The 15,265-nt window shown below is 58.3% G+C and overlaps 4 non-coding genes across 4 annotated transcripts; 1 reads left to right on the top strand and 3 right to left on the bottom strand.

Annotated features, from left to right (window-relative positions):
• Positions 1-2,360: 2,360 nt before the first annotated feature.
• Positions 2,361-2,432, bottom strand: TRNAQ-CUG (transfer RNA glutamine (anticodon CUG)). Its single transcript has one exon. It is a non-coding gene; the product is annotated as a tRNA-Gln (tRNA).
• A 501-nt stretch (positions 2,433-2,933) lies between these two features.
• TRNAG-UCC (transfer RNA glycine (anticodon UCC)) lies at positions 2,934-3,005 on the bottom strand. The gene has a single exon. It is a non-coding gene; the product is annotated as a tRNA-Gly (tRNA).
• A 9,381-nt stretch (positions 3,006-12,386) lies between these two features.
• Positions 12,387-12,468, top strand: TRNAS-AGA (transfer RNA serine (anticodon AGA)). Its single transcript has one exon. It is a non-coding gene; the product is annotated as a tRNA-Ser (tRNA).
• A 666-nt stretch (positions 12,469-13,134) lies between these two features.
• Positions 13,135-13,206, bottom strand: TRNAC-GCA (transfer RNA cysteine (anticodon GCA)). The gene has a single exon. It is a non-coding gene; the product is annotated as a tRNA-Cys (tRNA).
• Positions 13,207-15,265: the final 2,059 nt, after the last annotated feature.

Raw genomic sequence — 15,265 nt, 5'->3', positions numbered from 1 at the left:
GCCACAAGGTAGAGCTGGAATGGGAAAAGGCAAACGCTTTGCATGCCGCTTGTCCTGGGGAAACGGGCAATTCTCTGTGCCTCACTCAACCCAGGAAACATGTGTCTTGGTCTCTGTGCTGCTTTTTTTCCTTTTTTCCTTCCTGCTCATTAAAGATGTTGTGCAGCATAGCTGGAGACTCGTGGTGGTGTTTCTTTCTCCGCCAGCCTCCGTTAGCCACCCGCTCTGCACAGGAAAGCATTCCCCCCTGTCCTGAGCTTACCTCTCTCTGCCAGAACCTGAGGAGGGAAAACCAAGGATGGAGAATCCACAACCTCTCTGGGCCACCTGTTCCAATGTTCAGCCAGCCTCACGCTAAAGAAGCATTTTCTCACGTTCAAGCTGAATTTCCCGTGTTCAGTTTGTGTGCGATGACTCTTGCCCTGTCAGTGGGCACCACCGAGAAGAGGGGCACCACTCCCTTGGTCTGTCTTCGTTCGACCCTCCCGTTGGATAGTTATACGCACTGGTAAGATGCCCCGTGAGCCTTCTCTTCTCCGGGCTCAACAGTCCCGACTCTCTCAGCCTCTCCTCATATGAGAGGTTCTCCAGGCCCCTAATCATCCTTGTGCCTCTTTGCTGGACTCGTGCCGGTAGGGCCCTCTCTTTCTTCCACTGCGGAGCCCAGAACTGGAGACCGCGCTCCAGATGTGGCCTCTGGAGCGCTGAGTAGAGGGGAAAGCACCACTTCCCTTGACCTGGTGGCAACACTCTTCCTCACGCAGCCCAGCCTACCGTGGGCCGCCTTTGCCACAAAGGCACGTTGCTGGCTTGTGGTCAGCTTGTAGGGTGCCAGGACCCCCAGGTCTTTTCTGCAAAGCTGCTTTCCAGCAGGTCGGCCCCCACCATGTACTGGCGCCTGGGGTTATTCCTCCCCGGGTGCCTGGGGTTATTCCTCGCCGGGTGCAGGGCGTTGCACTTTGCCTTGCTGAACTTCCTGCGGCTCCTGTCTGCCCGTTTCTCCAGCCTGCCGAGCCGACAGTCCGGGCCTTGTCTCTTTTTGCTAAGACAGGTGGTTACTTACAGGAGGCACTGGAGGCAAGAAGCACCGGGGCTGCTCAGGAGCAAACCAAGGCCTCGTACTTACAAGCATGCAGCCAAACACCAAGCCACATCCCGTGTCACTGTTCAGTCCCCCAGTTCATGCATTACTCTTCCCAAAGCTGTACCACCCACATCTCCCAGCAGGGACTGCTGCTCGAGTTACACCATCTTTGCAGTAGGTGGAGCTCTTCTGCGGACTCAGGGCTGTTGCCTCTGCCTTCCCTCTCGGGCCAGTCCGCACCTGGCAGCAAGTGAACAGGGCTCTTCAAAGTGTCCTTCCTCCCTCTGCAGGAGCCCCTGGGCATCTGCATGCCAGCTGCCCTTGCAGGGACTCCACTGGTGCCGTCATGTTTCTGGTTCCAGCAGTTAGGGGCTCTGTCAGCTCCCCAGGAGCTTGGTATCTCACGGGCACTTATTTCAGAGCAGAGCTGTTGTGTCCCGGAAGGCCTTCAGCACTTGAGGCAGCAACGTGCCCTTGCAGCAAAGGCGGCTGGCAGCATCCTGGGCTGCGTTAGGAAGAGCGTTGCCAGCAGGCTGAGGGAGGTGTGATCCTTCCCCTCTGCTCAGCACTGGTGAGAGCACATCTGGAGTGCTGTGTCCATTTCTGGGCTTCCCGGTACGAGAGAGACAAGGCCACACTGGAGTGAGCACAGCAAAAGGCCACAGAGAAGGTCAAGGGCTTGCGCCATCTGTCATACCAGGAGAGGCTAACAGAGCTGGGATTGTCTAGCCTGGGGAAGAGAAGGCTAAGGTTGGGGTGGGGGTGGGGGGGAATCTTATCAATGTGTATAAGTACCTGAGGTGGTGGACGAAGAGGGGGAAGAGGGAGTAGAGAAGAGAGAGCCAGCCGCTTCTTGGCGGTGCCCAGGGACAGGGCAAGAGGCAGTGGGCACAAGCCATGAAGTACATGACATTCCACTTAAACACACAGAACCCCCCCCTGTTTTACTGTGCGGGGCTGTCAAACATGGGAACAGCTTGCCCAGAGAAGCTGTGGAGTCTCCATCCATGGAGATTTTTCAAAACTTGACATCACAGGGCCCTGAACAGACTCCTTTTCTTGACCCTGCTTTGAGGAGGGGTTGGACTAGATAGTCTGCAGAAGTTCCTTCCCACCTCAGCTGTTCAGTGATCCTGTGACCCTCTGCCCAAACCCGGTGCCAGGGGCACGAGAAGAGGGAAGGAAGACCGGAGTGCGTAAAGCAGTCTACCCAAGAGCAACGCAAGGGTGTAAAATGCAGTCAGCTGAGGCAGGCCCTCAGTGAAGCAGAAGCCTGAGGTCCCACTGAGACTTGAACTCAGATCGCTGGATTCAGAGTCCAGAGTGCTCACCATTACACCATGGGACTGCCTGGACACCTCTTCTTGCCGCTCTGTCGCTATAGCAGGGCTGAGCCACATGGTCCTGGCTGAGCCAGGGGCTTTCTGCATCTCCCCAGCAACGCCCATGCACAGCCTTTCTGCAGGCCCTTGAGGCACCATGCAGTCAGAAGCGGGCCCTTCAGGAGAGCAGCAGAGCCCTTTGCAGAAGCCTGTCATGCTTCTAGCAAAGGAGGTAGCACCTTCATTCTGGGGCGCTTCCTTCTGCAGGGCTATGCCTCGGGGGGCAGGGCAAGCAGCCTGGAAGCTGTGCTCGGCGACAGACCTGCTGCTTTGGCCAAGGCAGGCATTGCTGAAGGAGGAGGGGGCCCCTGTCTCTCCTGGGCTCTGTGGGGTGCCTCACCCTGCCTGTGCATGCAGCAAGGGGAGTGGCTCCCCGAGGGAACATGAACCTGTTGGGGAAACCTGGGCTTTTTTCTGGCAGGAGGTGGAAGGGCCTCTGCAGGCGCCTGGGAGAAGAAAAGTGCATGTGCGTTGGCCAGGAATCGAACCCGGGTCAACTGCTTGGAAGGCAGCTATGCTCACCACTATACCACCAACGCACGCAGACCTATGCCTGCCTCCTGCTCATCCCAGGCACTCTCTGACCCTCGCTGAGCTTTCAAGACTATCCCGGGAGTCTGAGAGGGGAGAAAGATGCAGCAGAAGGAAAAAGAATAGGAAGCAGCATTGCCCTGCCCCTGCCTCTTCTCCTGATGCTGCAAAAACTTGCAGAAGTTTCCACAAAGGACGCCTCCCTTCCCATCACAGAAGCACGTGCATCTCAGCTCTGGCCCCGTGGGAAAAACATGCCCCTGAGAAGAAAATCCATCCGTCCCCAGAGGAGAGCATGTCTCTGTCAGGAAAGGTGTGAGCCTGTGTGGCTGGGAAAGGAGAGAGGGGGTTTGCACGCGCCCTGGCGACTCTGGGGGGAAGCTGAGGGTGACTAGAGGGATGGAGGGTTCACCGGGCACGCTGTTCAGCTGGAGGGACTGTGGCTGTGAGGCTTTGTCCAGGGCTGGAGCCTGGTCGCTCCAGGCAGCCCAAAAGGGGACAGGTGCCCCATAGTTGGCAGGATTCGAACCTGCGCAGGGAAACCCCCATGCGTTTCACGTCCATCGCCTTCCCCACTCGGCCACAGCTTCCTGCCCCAAACCTCTCAGCAGCAGTGATCACGTGCCCTGTGCAACTCGTCCGGCCTGCTGCGAGTTCCAGGGCCAGGCTGCACTAGGGGGATGGGGGGGGGGGAGTTCTCCTTTGCACTCTTTGGACACACCACAGCTGGGCACGCACAGACCCACAGACGAGCGCATTCAGACGTGGACAGCAGGCAGGAACATGAGGGCTGCAATACACCCCAACAGAGGCACCACACCTGGGACTCCAGGGGAAGTGTCTCACTTACCTCCCAGTGCCTGCTGTGGAGTGAGGCGGACTGGACAGAAGGTGCCACCAGATGCCCAGCCCTGGGGAGGAAGCAGAGCTGGGGAAATCCTGGACAAAGACATTCTGGGGTAATTATACTCCTTACAGTCGTATTTCCCTGCTGCTATGCAGGAACAGGCATCCACAGTGATATTTTTCCTTCCCCTTGCGTCAGCCTGAGAGGAAGCAGTGCCCAGCTCTGCGCTCCTCTGGTTCCTGCACATGCAGGAGGCCTGGGTTTCCTTCCCACCCAGGAAGACTATGGGCTCCGTGGGGAGGGGGCGCACCTCTGGGCCCCAGGCCAGAGAGCCTGGACACCGTGTTGAACACAGCTGTGGGGACACCGCGTTGGACACAGCTGCCAGTCAGCTCACCAGCAAGGCCAAGGAGCCCTGACACGCCTGCACGGCAGGTGGGCCTGGAAGGCACATCTGAAGCAGAGCTTTGTCAAGGCAGAGAAGTCCAGGGCCCTGGGAAAGAGGGCACTGCCAGGAAAGCACCTGGGAATCGTTGCTCTAGCCTGCACCAGTTCCTTCCTAACATCACTTAACTCCTGCCTTCCTCTGCCCTCCCTGCTCCTACTTCCTCCAGCACTGGTTTGCACTAAAGCACCGCAGCTGCTGTCTTTGGTGAGCACAGGGCAGTTTGCAAGAGACAGAGCCAGTCCCTGAGTCCTTCCAGGTGATGGGGCTTTCCCCCTTGGCAGGGTGCCCTGCCACAACTCAGTCATGTGGGGCAGCAAGGGGCCAGCAGGGTTGACTTGGTTTGGGGCTTCCTCCTTCCCTTGCTGCGGACTGAAATGGAGGTGCCCAAAACGTCCTTGGGATGGCAGCAAGAGAGCATCCATTGGGCTCAGGGGTCACTCTAGCGCAGCTCTTCAGGCTTGGCCTGGGCAGCGGCTCTGAGGAAGTGTGTCAGCAGCAGGTCACCAGCAGAGGTGGAACCTGCCTCTCCAGGGCAGAAAGCCACCGGGGGCTCCCAGGGCTCACCAAGCCTGCACAAGGAAAGCACTGTGTGCAGGAGAGGCACGTGACTCCAGGTGGAGGGGAGCCTTTTCCTGGCTAGGAGAGCATCAGACACTCATCCACTCGTTGGGAAGCAAGCGCTCCCAGCACAATGCAGGCAGGCAGGCTGCCCCCTGGCTCTGGGGTTTCTGTCCTCCCCTGCAGAGGCAGCTCAGTTGGGCAAACACAAACTCCCCGCTTTCCCCTGGGTCTGTGCCAGGCAGGAGATGGCGTCATAAGGGCAAACCAAGGCGGCTTCAGCCCGGGCCCACGGCCTTGGGGCTTCCCGGGGGAGACTTTTTTCCTCCGTGGGACCAGGCCCAGGCAGGAGGAATGGCAACCCCCCGAGCCCAAGAGCTGGCACGGTCAGTGCCTGGGAGTGGCAGGGAGGGCCCTGCCATCTCCCCACAAAGCTGCTGGGGGGAGCAGAGTGGCGCAGCGGAAGTGTGCTGGGCCCATAACCCAGAGGTCGATGGATCGAAACCATCCTCTGCTATGGCCCTTTTGCCCCACCCCGCCCCCCTGAGAGGTGGGGCCTCTCACTTTGGGCACGTGCACCAGCACTCCCCGCAGTGCTGCGCTCCAGGTCTCTGGCCAGGGCTGGTTGGTGGCTGTGCCACTCCTCAGCCCCTTGTCTGTGCTCCTCCTGCGTTCTCCTTTGCTTTCTCAGCATCTTCTCCCACCTTCTCCTTTGCTTTCTTAGCATCCAGGCCTCCAAAAGTGCCCCCGAGGGGCAGAGACTGCTGTGGTTCACAGGCAGTGGACCACAGAGAGGTCCCCCCACAAGAGTGTGGGTGTCCTGGGCACAAAGCTGTTTCTCCCTTCCCTTCAGGGAGCTAAATCCACAGCTTCCTGATGGCAGGACCCTGCCCTTGCCTTTGTTGAACTTCAGGAGGTTCCTCTCCGCCCAGCTCTCCAGCCTGTCCTGGTCCCTCGGAACGGCAGCACTGCCTTCTGGTGTGTCAGCCACTCCCCCACAGTTTAGTATCCTCAGCAAACTTGCTGCGGGTGCACTCTGTGCCTTCGTCCAGGTCATCGATGAATACGTTGAACAGGACTGGACCCAGGACTGACCCCTGCGGGACAGTGCGAGCTACAGGCCTCTGTGCCACTGACCACAACCCTCTGAGCTCGGCCATCCAGCCGGTCCTCAGGCCACCTCACTGTCCACTCATCCAATCCACACTTGCTGAGTTTACCTATGAGAAAGTGATGGGAGACAGTGTCAGAAGCCTTGCTGAAGTGCAGGGAGACAGCATCCACTGCTCTGCCCTCATCTACCCAGCCAGTCAGGCCATCAGAGAAGGTCAAGCATGATTTCCCTTTGGTGAACCCGTGCTGACTACTCCTGATCACCTCCTTGTCCTCCACATGCTCAGTGAGGACCTCCAGGATGTAGTTGAAGAAGCCCTTCTGGTTGTCCTTGGCATCCCTTGCCAGATTTCATTCCAACTGGGCCTTAGCCTTCCTCGTCGCATCCCTGCACACTCTGACAACGTCCCTGTATTCCTCCCAAGTGGCCTGTCCCCTTTTCCACATTCTGTAGACTTCCTTCTTCTGTTGGAGTTCTGCCAGGAGCTCCTTGCTCATCCATGCAGGTCTCCTGCCCACTTTGCTGGACTTCCTACTCAAGAGGGATGCACCCGTCTTGAGCCTGGAGGAAACGATGCTTGAATATTAACCGGCTCTCCTGGACCCCTCTTCCTGCTAGGGCCCTACCCCATGAGATTCCCCTGAGGAGGTCCCTGAAGAGGCCAAAGTTAGCTCTCCTGAAGTCCAGGGTTGTGATCTGACTTATATTACTTATTGCCCTGCTTCCTCCTCGTAGGAGCCTGAACTCCACTACAGCCAAGGCTGCCCCCAGCCTTCACAGATCCAACCAGGCCTCCTTTGTTTGTTAGCACAAGGTCAAGCAGCACACCTCTCCTTGTTGGCGTCTCCACCACCTGTGTCAAGAAGTTATCATCAGTGCTCTGCAGGACCCTCCTCGACTGTTTGTGCCTAGCTGTGCTCTCTTCCCAGCAGATGTCAGGGTGGTTGAAGTCTCCCGGGAGAACCAGGGCCTCTGATCGTGAGGCTACTTCCAGCTGTCTGTAGAAGGCCCCATTGACTACTTCTTCCTGATCAGGTGGCCTGTAGTAAACCCCCACAACAGTGTCACCCATGTTAGCCTGCCCTTTAATCCTTACCCATAAGCTCTCAGCTTGCTCTTCATCCACCCCGAGGCAGAGCTCCAGACATTCTAGTTGCTCCCTCACATAAAGAGTAACTCCACAGCACCTCGCCTTCCTAGCCTGTCTTTCCTAAAAAGTGCATAGCCATCTTTCCTAAAAAGTGCATAGCCATCCATGACAGCATTCCAGTCACGTGAGCTATCGCACCACGTCTCTGTAACTGCAACGAGATCCTGGCCCTGCAACCGCACACAGATCTCTAATTCTTCCTGCTGATTCCCCATGCCGCGTGCATTGGTGTACAGGCATTTCAGAGAGCCAAATGGGGCATGCAGGCTTCTCAGGAGAGGTGCAAGAGGATGCTCCATAGCCATGTCCCGCGCTGTGCCCCTGGCTGCATGCACCCGCTGGAGGCATCCTGACTTGAGCAGTGTTTTACTGACTATCCTGTCTCTATAACACTCCCCTTCCCCCATCTTGCCTAGTTTAAAGCCCTCCTTGCCAGGCTGGTCAACCTGTTGGCAAAGACACGCATGCCCCACTTGGTGAGGTGGATCCCAGCTCTCTCCATCAGCTCTCTCCATCAGCTCTCTCCATCAGATCTTCAAACAGGGTCCCACGGTCATAGAAACCAAAACCCTGCTGCCAACACCAGCGGTGCAGCCAGTTGTTAACTGCAGCGTTAACTCAGTGAGCATTGAAGCCGTGTGGAGCAGGTGCCCAGAGAAGTTTGGACTCTCCTTCCGTGGAGAGCAAATTCAAAATGTGTCAGGGCCAGGCACTGAGCGACCGGCTCCAGCTTTGGCACTAGTCCTGCTTTGAGTGGGCAGTTGAATTAGAGGCCTCCGGAGATCCCTTCCAGTCTGTCTCGTTCCACGAATTCCCAGCTCCCAGAGAGCGCTGCACTCTCCTCCCTCCTCTGCACCACGGCAGCAAGTGAGCCTCTTCCCCACAGGAACTGGAGCTCAGTCGTTGCTCAGCGCTTGGCTCATGTCCTGTCCTTTCTCTTTGACTCCCCAGCCCCTTTCCCCCCCACACACACTCCTTCAGACTGCCACAGCCTCCCTCCGGGGGTTACTGTGGTAGAGCCCTCCCTACGCAGCCCTCCAGTCCCCAACCAAGGCAGAAGGAAGCCCTCTTGCTTCCCCAGGAACTGGCCATGGGGCGGCATTGCGGGCAAAGTCTTTGGCTTCTCAGTTCATCAGCCTTCAAAGCGCGTGGGTGTGACGCGCCACTAGAGGGGTGTCTGGGATTCTTTCGGATTCCCGAGTTAGCTGCGCTGAACCGGGGAGATTGTCATTTGTCAAGGGTGAGAATTTATTAGAGATGGGAGGTTATAACAAAGCTAAAAGTGCAGTGTAGTATAGCGAGAAATATAACAGAACTGAAAGTACATATACTTATCAGAGCTGTACGGTTAAATCACGGGTGCACGGTGGTACGGTGACCGCTCTCGCCCCTCACGGGCCACCCCTCCGGTACAGTTTTCCCCGGATTCTCCTCACCACGCTGTTGACATTAGGGGCATCCCCACTGACGGGTGGGTCCTCGGGTCTGCAGGCCAGCGGACCATGGGTCCAAGTCCGCAACAAACCCATGGGGCTTCCTCTCTTTTACACCCAGTCGAAACAACGCCAGCCCACAGGTATACAAAAGCTGTATGGCTCTAGTCAATAGCAGAGTGCATACCAACAGGTAACCTCGTGCCCAGCCCAGCCCTCGTACCCAGCATGGGTAGCAATTGTTGGTAACGGTACGCCCAGTAACAGGTCGTTCTGTGGGGGATGGCTCCACAGCCCCTAGATGTTTGTGGTGTGGGTCTGCGGTGTCACTTCTCCTTCATGTGGTCTTGTCAATCATGGGGTGGTTAGAGGGTGTGCCCCCAGGGTGCAGCAACCCCACAGCCATGGTGCACCTGGGGTTCGCTAACTCCTGGGGAGCACCCCAGAGCAAACCCCTCTTCTATGGGCTACACCATCCGGAGTCCCACACTTGCCTGTGTGGCGCCTGCCGGTGGGAAAGACATGCGTACTCTTGCCATGACTCAGGAGCACCGTGACAGCATGTTGGCTTGTCCAGAGCAAGAATACAGAGCTCAGGTGTGCTGAAATCAAATCACAGCTCCAAGTCACACTTTTCTCTCCATTCCCAGGGAGAGAAAGACACCTATATTCTCCAAGGGCAGAGCTGGATTTTTCTGAGTCACTGCGCTGAGTTTCTGGGTTCTTGGAGAGCAGTGGGAGGGTGGCCTTGGGAGACTGTTCAATGAGACCACGGGGCTATGCTGGGCCCTCTTTCTGCCTGCTCCTGGCACTGCTGAGCAGAGAGAGGGACCCCCTCTGTCACAGCCCTGAGGGCACTGATAGGCTTCAGTGCCCTGACCAGCCTCAGCTCGGACCTCCCCCCCCCACCACCATGCACCCTCTTCCTGTGGGCCCAGGAGCCCCATTTAAGCTCAGCCCTAGGCCTTTCCTCTGGCTGCGCTATGTTGTGGGAGTACTAGTCTCTGGCTCTGTCACGGCCATGTCCCTGCCTAGCCATGGACCCCATTGATCTGGACACTGACCCGCGGTCTGACGTCCCAGCCTGACCTCAGACCTGCCTTTTCACCATGGACCTGCCTGGTGATCACTGGACTGCGTCTGACCCTCACCACCCTTGCCAGACCCGATTCTGACCCTGACCCTGAGCTGCAGATTTACTTCCCAGCTTGACCTCGGACCTGCCTCATCACCAGGTGAACTTCCCTGGTGATCTGTACTCTTTGCTGAGCCTCGCTAGCATCTCCAGGCCTGCCCTGTTTGCCTGGCTTGGTGGCGGTGGGAAGGGACCCTGGCAGGCAAGGTCCTTGCCCAGCCAGTCGTGTTATCGCACCCGGCTCCCCATCCCTTAGGGATCAGCCGGCGCTTGCTGCTCCCGGACACTCAGGCTCCTCCTCTAAGAGGCTGGAGCAGCACGGGGTCTGAATGGTGAAAAGCTTTTAAAGAAGCTCTGAAGGTGCCCCTCTCTTTCCACCTTGGTTTTGTCTACAGTACAGGAAAACAGTGACAGATACCGCACAAAAAGCCACTTCTTGGAAGCTGTTCCCCTCCATTTCTTGGTTCTGCAGAGTGGCCTGCAGTGCTCCAGCTGTTGTAAATTCAGCTGCAGAGAGCCTAACGGAGCTGGCCCCTGACCTGCCACCATGGTGCCTGTGTCAAGGGGTCCGGTGGCCTCCCACTTGCATAACCAGGGGGGCACCCAGACCCACATCCTGAGGCAGCAGGAGGTCAGTAAGCCCGCAGTTTCCTGTCGGCTTGCGGAGATGTTTGAGGCTAGCAGAGCATATTTTGTGCATGCGCAAGTCAGGGCTTGTCTGAAAGCGTGGCTCACTCGCTTGCTCACCCAGCGCACGGTGTTTGGCCCTGCAGAAAAGCCAGCTGGACAGGAAAGCGCCCTGCAGAGGCGAAAGCCGCTCTGTTTCTGGCCATGTCCTCTCTCTGCTTCCCTCGTGCTTTCTCCGGTGCTTATGTGGGCCCATGATGAGTGCAGCTTCACAGAGCTGCACCGGGAGAAAGTAACTCCCCACGTAAATCAATGGTTCCCAACCAGCATCACCCTCTACACCAGCTCCCTGTCAGGAGAGTGTCAGAGCCAGCGTGAGGGACAAGGTGGGATTGGGACAGAGGGGCATGTGGCCATCCCTTTCAGCAGCAGCTACTTGTGGGACTGGCACAGCCGTAGCATGGCCTTATCCCGTAATAGCAGGGCTCACCGTTTCAGGAGTCGCTAGTGATAATCGCTCTCGTTGAGCCAAGCTTGCCTGTACAGTCTCTGCAAGCGTGTGCGTGTGTGTGTGCGCGCGCGCATGGGTGGGCGGGGGCAGGAGGTGGGGAGGGGGCCTTGGCAGTGTTCCTTTACAGTGCAAGAAGGGAGATGTGCCCACAGGCTCCATTTGCACCCCAAGCTGTGTGGGGAGGGGATGGCCACACAGGAAAACCCAGAGCCAGGCGGGGGGGCTGTCCATGGTGCCTAATCTACACTCCCAGCCCTAACACACTGCCCCCGCCCACCCAGAGCATCCAGGGGGCTGGGACATTTCTGAGGCAGGAAAAGGTGGCCCTGAGAGGCCCCGCATGGGCAGCTCTGTGGCACCAGCAGAGAGGGCACCCCAAGGCTGGTGGTCTGAGCCCACCGCAGGACGCCGTCCTGCTGGCAGCGGAGCTGGGGAGGTGGTGCTTCCTGACCCACCAGGTTCTGCCCAGCTTGCCCTTCCCCAGCCCCCAGCCAGGCTGGCTTTGGAGGCGGGCAGGAAGAGGAGAGCAGGGGCAGAACTGGGGCCAGCAGGAAGGCTGTGGGGCAGCGGGCACTTCTGTGCCTGAGATGAGCACAGCTGCCTGCCAAGCAGCTGGTCTGCGCTTGACTCCTGGCCATGATAACCTCCACCCTCAGCAGCTCTGCCGCTTCAGTGCCTTCCATGTGCTTTTGCCAAGGCAGGCATTGCTGAAGGAGGAGGGGGCCTGTCTCTCCTGGGCTCTGTGGGGTGCCCCACCGTGGCTGTGCATGCAGGGAGGCTGCAACAAGGGGAGTGGCTCCCCTCAGGGGATGAGAGCTTGCTGGAGAAAGCTGAGCTGTGTTCCAGCAGGAACTTCCCTGAAGGAGGTGGAAGGGCCTCTGCAGGCACCTGGAAGAAGAACGTTTTGTCCGTGTTGTCTGGGAACAAAACCTGTCCTGCACTGCTTGGAAGGCAGCTACGCTCACCATTGCACCACCAGCACATGCGGACCCAGGCGTGCCTCCTGCTCCCCACAGCTCATGAACTGGCTCTGCCTCCTCCTTCCAGCCCCCCTGCACACACATTTCCTCCTCTCACAGTCTCTCCAGGCTCTTCCCCATCACCTCAAAACCCTCACACCTGGGGTGGGGGGGGAGGCCGGAGCTGGGCCATGGCTTCCTTGCAGTCTTTCCCCTTCCACTCCTACTCCTGGGCTCTCTGCTTTCTCTTCCTTCTTATACACCTGACACATTTCCTCTCCACCATCACTGGATGCCTCACACTGCTCCCTTCCTTTTCTCCCCTCCCGCCATGGGGATGCCGGAGGGAGAGTGAAACCATCCTCCAGCATCAGCATATCCCAGAGGCCAGCCTGACAACCAGGCACTGGGAGCTGCAGCCATCGCCCTGGCACCATGTCTCTCAAGGCCTCTCCAGCACTGGCTGCAGGGGCCTCTGGTGCCTGACTGCGTGGTGTCCACAGAGTGGAAAGGACATGCCCCAGCACAGCCTGGCCCTCAAACTCCCCGGGAGCCAGGTGCCTCAGCACAGGGCACCCGCTCACTGCTGCAGAGCAGTTTGGGGCAGGTAGTTGTGGCCGAGTGGTGAAGGCGATGGACTAGAAATCCATTGGGGTTTCCCCGCGCAGGTTCGAATCCTGCCAACTACGGGGTGCCATCTCCTTTTGGGCTGCCTGGAAAGGCCACGCTCCAGACCAGCCCTGCGGGTACGGAGGGTCCCTCCAGCTGCGCAGCTGCACAGCAGCACAGCAGCATGTCAAGCCCGGTCACACAGCAAAACACCCACCCTCCCTCTACGGCTCTGCTCGCTCCTCCCCCCCCCCCAACTTCCTGCAGTCCTGGCAGGCACAACACACCTTTCCCAGGTGCGAAAGGATGAGATGACAAAGGGTGCGTTTAGCCTGTTTAGCCTTTAAGCTCCACTTTATGGGAAAAAAGCCGGTGGAAGCCAGACTCAGCGTTAACTGGTGACGTTGGGAGACCTTCCCTCTTGTGTCACAGACCCTGACCTGTGTGCTAGACAAGGGCAGGAGGTTTCCCGGTGGGTTTCTCTCAGCTCATGCCCTCCAGCTCCCGACAGAGCAGTGGCAGCACAGCCCCTGGGAAGGAAGAGGGGCTGCTCTTGCCCTCCCTGGGAGGTGCAGCACCTTAAGGAAAGGGGAAACCCCAAGGGTGTCATGAGACGAGAGCCCAGAGAACGAGAAGCCGAGCCAGGTCCATGCTGGGCTGTTTGTCCCCCACAGCCTTCCCACTGAGGGATGGGGAAGCAGGCCGCCAAGGCACAGGAGAAGCTCCAGGAAGAAAAGCAGCAGTGGAGGGGGCACCTGGAGTTGAACCAGGGACCTCTTGATCTGCAGTCAAATGCTCTCCCACTGAGCTACACCCCCTGCATCATGCACACCACTGCTGGACTCCCCATGCTCACGTCTGCACGCCCAGCCTTGTCCCTCTTGCTTTTGCTTTTTGCCTCCTCTTCCTGGCTGCTCCCCGCTCTGGCGTGTGCATGGGACAGGCAGCCAGCAGCCACAGCCACAAACAGCTGGCCCACACACCAGCTACCTCTTCCTTCGCCCTCACCAACAGGCTCTACCACCTCAGCCTGCACGCAAGCCACGGCTTCCCTGCTGGGAGCTGCGAGCAAGCACAGCCCAGGCAAGGGCAGGGCCCTTGGCAACCAGGCCCCGTCCCACAGTCTCCAAACAGGCTCCACAGTTCCTGGCTTTGCTGTAGCTTTGCCATATTCCTGGCCGGCCCTGCGAGCCCCTGTAGCAAATGCAGGCTGGGCCCTGTTCTCCCAGCCATCGCTGGCTCAAGGCCTCTGACCCTCCTGCATGTCTGCCCTGTGAGCCCTTGTCCCCCTCCTCCTCAGTGCAGCGGGAAGTGACGCTGTGGTAGAGACAACCCGCTCATGATGAGAAGTGGACAAAATCTTCTGTAGCAGCCCAAGGAGGTTTCCAGGTCACAGACTCCCTTTCCTCATGGGGAAGTCCAGCTCCCCAGCCTCTGCCACGAGGGCAACATGCTGGGACTCAGGTAACCCCTGGGGGCTTGTGGAGGGAGTCAGGGATGACTGCTTAGCACAGGAGGTGAAAACAGGGACAGGCGAGAAAGCACAAATAGAGCCTCACTGTCCAGGCATACCGCAATGGTGGTAGGAAAGGCAAAGCTTGGCCTGCGTTGGAACTGGCAGGGCACATCAAGGACATAAAGAAGAGCTTTTACCGCTGCAAATGCTGTTGCTACCGCTGTTCACCTTGAGCCTAGCAAGGCCTTTGTCAAGGCCTTGTCTCTCACAGCATCCTTCGAGCCAGACCGGTGAGTTACAGCCTGGAGCCTGACGACGCTAATGTGAGGGGAAAATGGGGTGGACCGTTGGGCTCAAAGGCCTTTACTCAGTGGGAAAAAGGGCCATCTGGCGACTGCTTCCTAGTGGCCTCCCTCAGGGATCAGTCCAGATGCCAAAAAGCTTTAGGCTTTTTATGGGCGACCTGGACAGTGGGACAGAGGGGCCTTTCAGCAGGTTTGTACAGCAGGCCAGACTGGGTTCTGTTCCCTCAGGACAAGTGCAATGGCAACAACCTGGAGAGAGCTAGTGGCAGAGGAAGAGGCTGAGGGTCAGGCCTGCAGCACAGGCCATATGAGGAAGGTTGAAGGCATTGTTTTTGTGGCGCCTGGAGGGGAGAAGGCAAGGAGGGGAGGAGGGGATCACACTGCCGTCTCCCACCAGCTACAGCGGGTTATGGAAAAGGCAGAGCCAAGCTCTCCTCAGAGGTGCACAGCAAAACAGCAAGGGGCACAGTTCCAGGTGCAACCAGGGAGATGTCAACTGTCTCTTTGGAAGAACAAGTCACAGGGAGCACGGCACAGCCCTGGAAGAGGCTGCCCATGGGAGAGTGGCGTCTCCCTTCATTGCAGCGTTCAGAAGCTGGCCGGACAAGGCCCTGAGCCTCCTGATGTCGCTGGGAAGTTTGGCCTGATTGGAACGGGGCGTTGGCCCAGAGGGCCGCCAGAGATCCCTTGCAACCTGAAACAGTTTGGGCTGCACTGAGTCACGCAGGCCCTGGACCAGCAGCAGAAAGGCAACAGCTTTAAAGGCAGGAGCAGGAGATTGCATAGTGGCACCAGTTGTTTCAGGAAACGTCCCTCAGGAAGGAGGCAGTTGTGGAGGAGCGAGGCCAAAAACCCTGGTATCGCTGGCACGCCTGAAGCCAGGACACCGTCTCCACCCAAGTCAGCAGCACACCGACGCACGTTTCCCTGGAGTTTGGGGGTTTTCCCCGCTCTTCCACGTTACGAGGGCTCCCATGTGTTCCGGGAGGCTGAGTCAAAGCCTATTTGGAATTAAAATGCCTTGAGTGGGCCACTCCATCCACGGCCCAGGAAAAACATCTGTGAGCTTTTGCCTCACTGCTCTGACCCACTCCTAAAAAAGCAGGCCATCCAGGC

This window comes from Struthio camelus, chromosome 12 (genome assembly GCF_040807025.1).
Source record: "Struthio camelus isolate bStrCam1 chromosome 12, bStrCam1.hap1, whole genome shotgun sequence".
Taxonomy (NCBI): Eukaryota; Metazoa; Chordata; class Aves; order Struthioniformes; family Struthionidae; genus Struthio; species Struthio camelus.
Note: the sequence above shows the minus strand (reverse complement) of the source record. Positions and strands in the feature narration are given on the sequence as shown.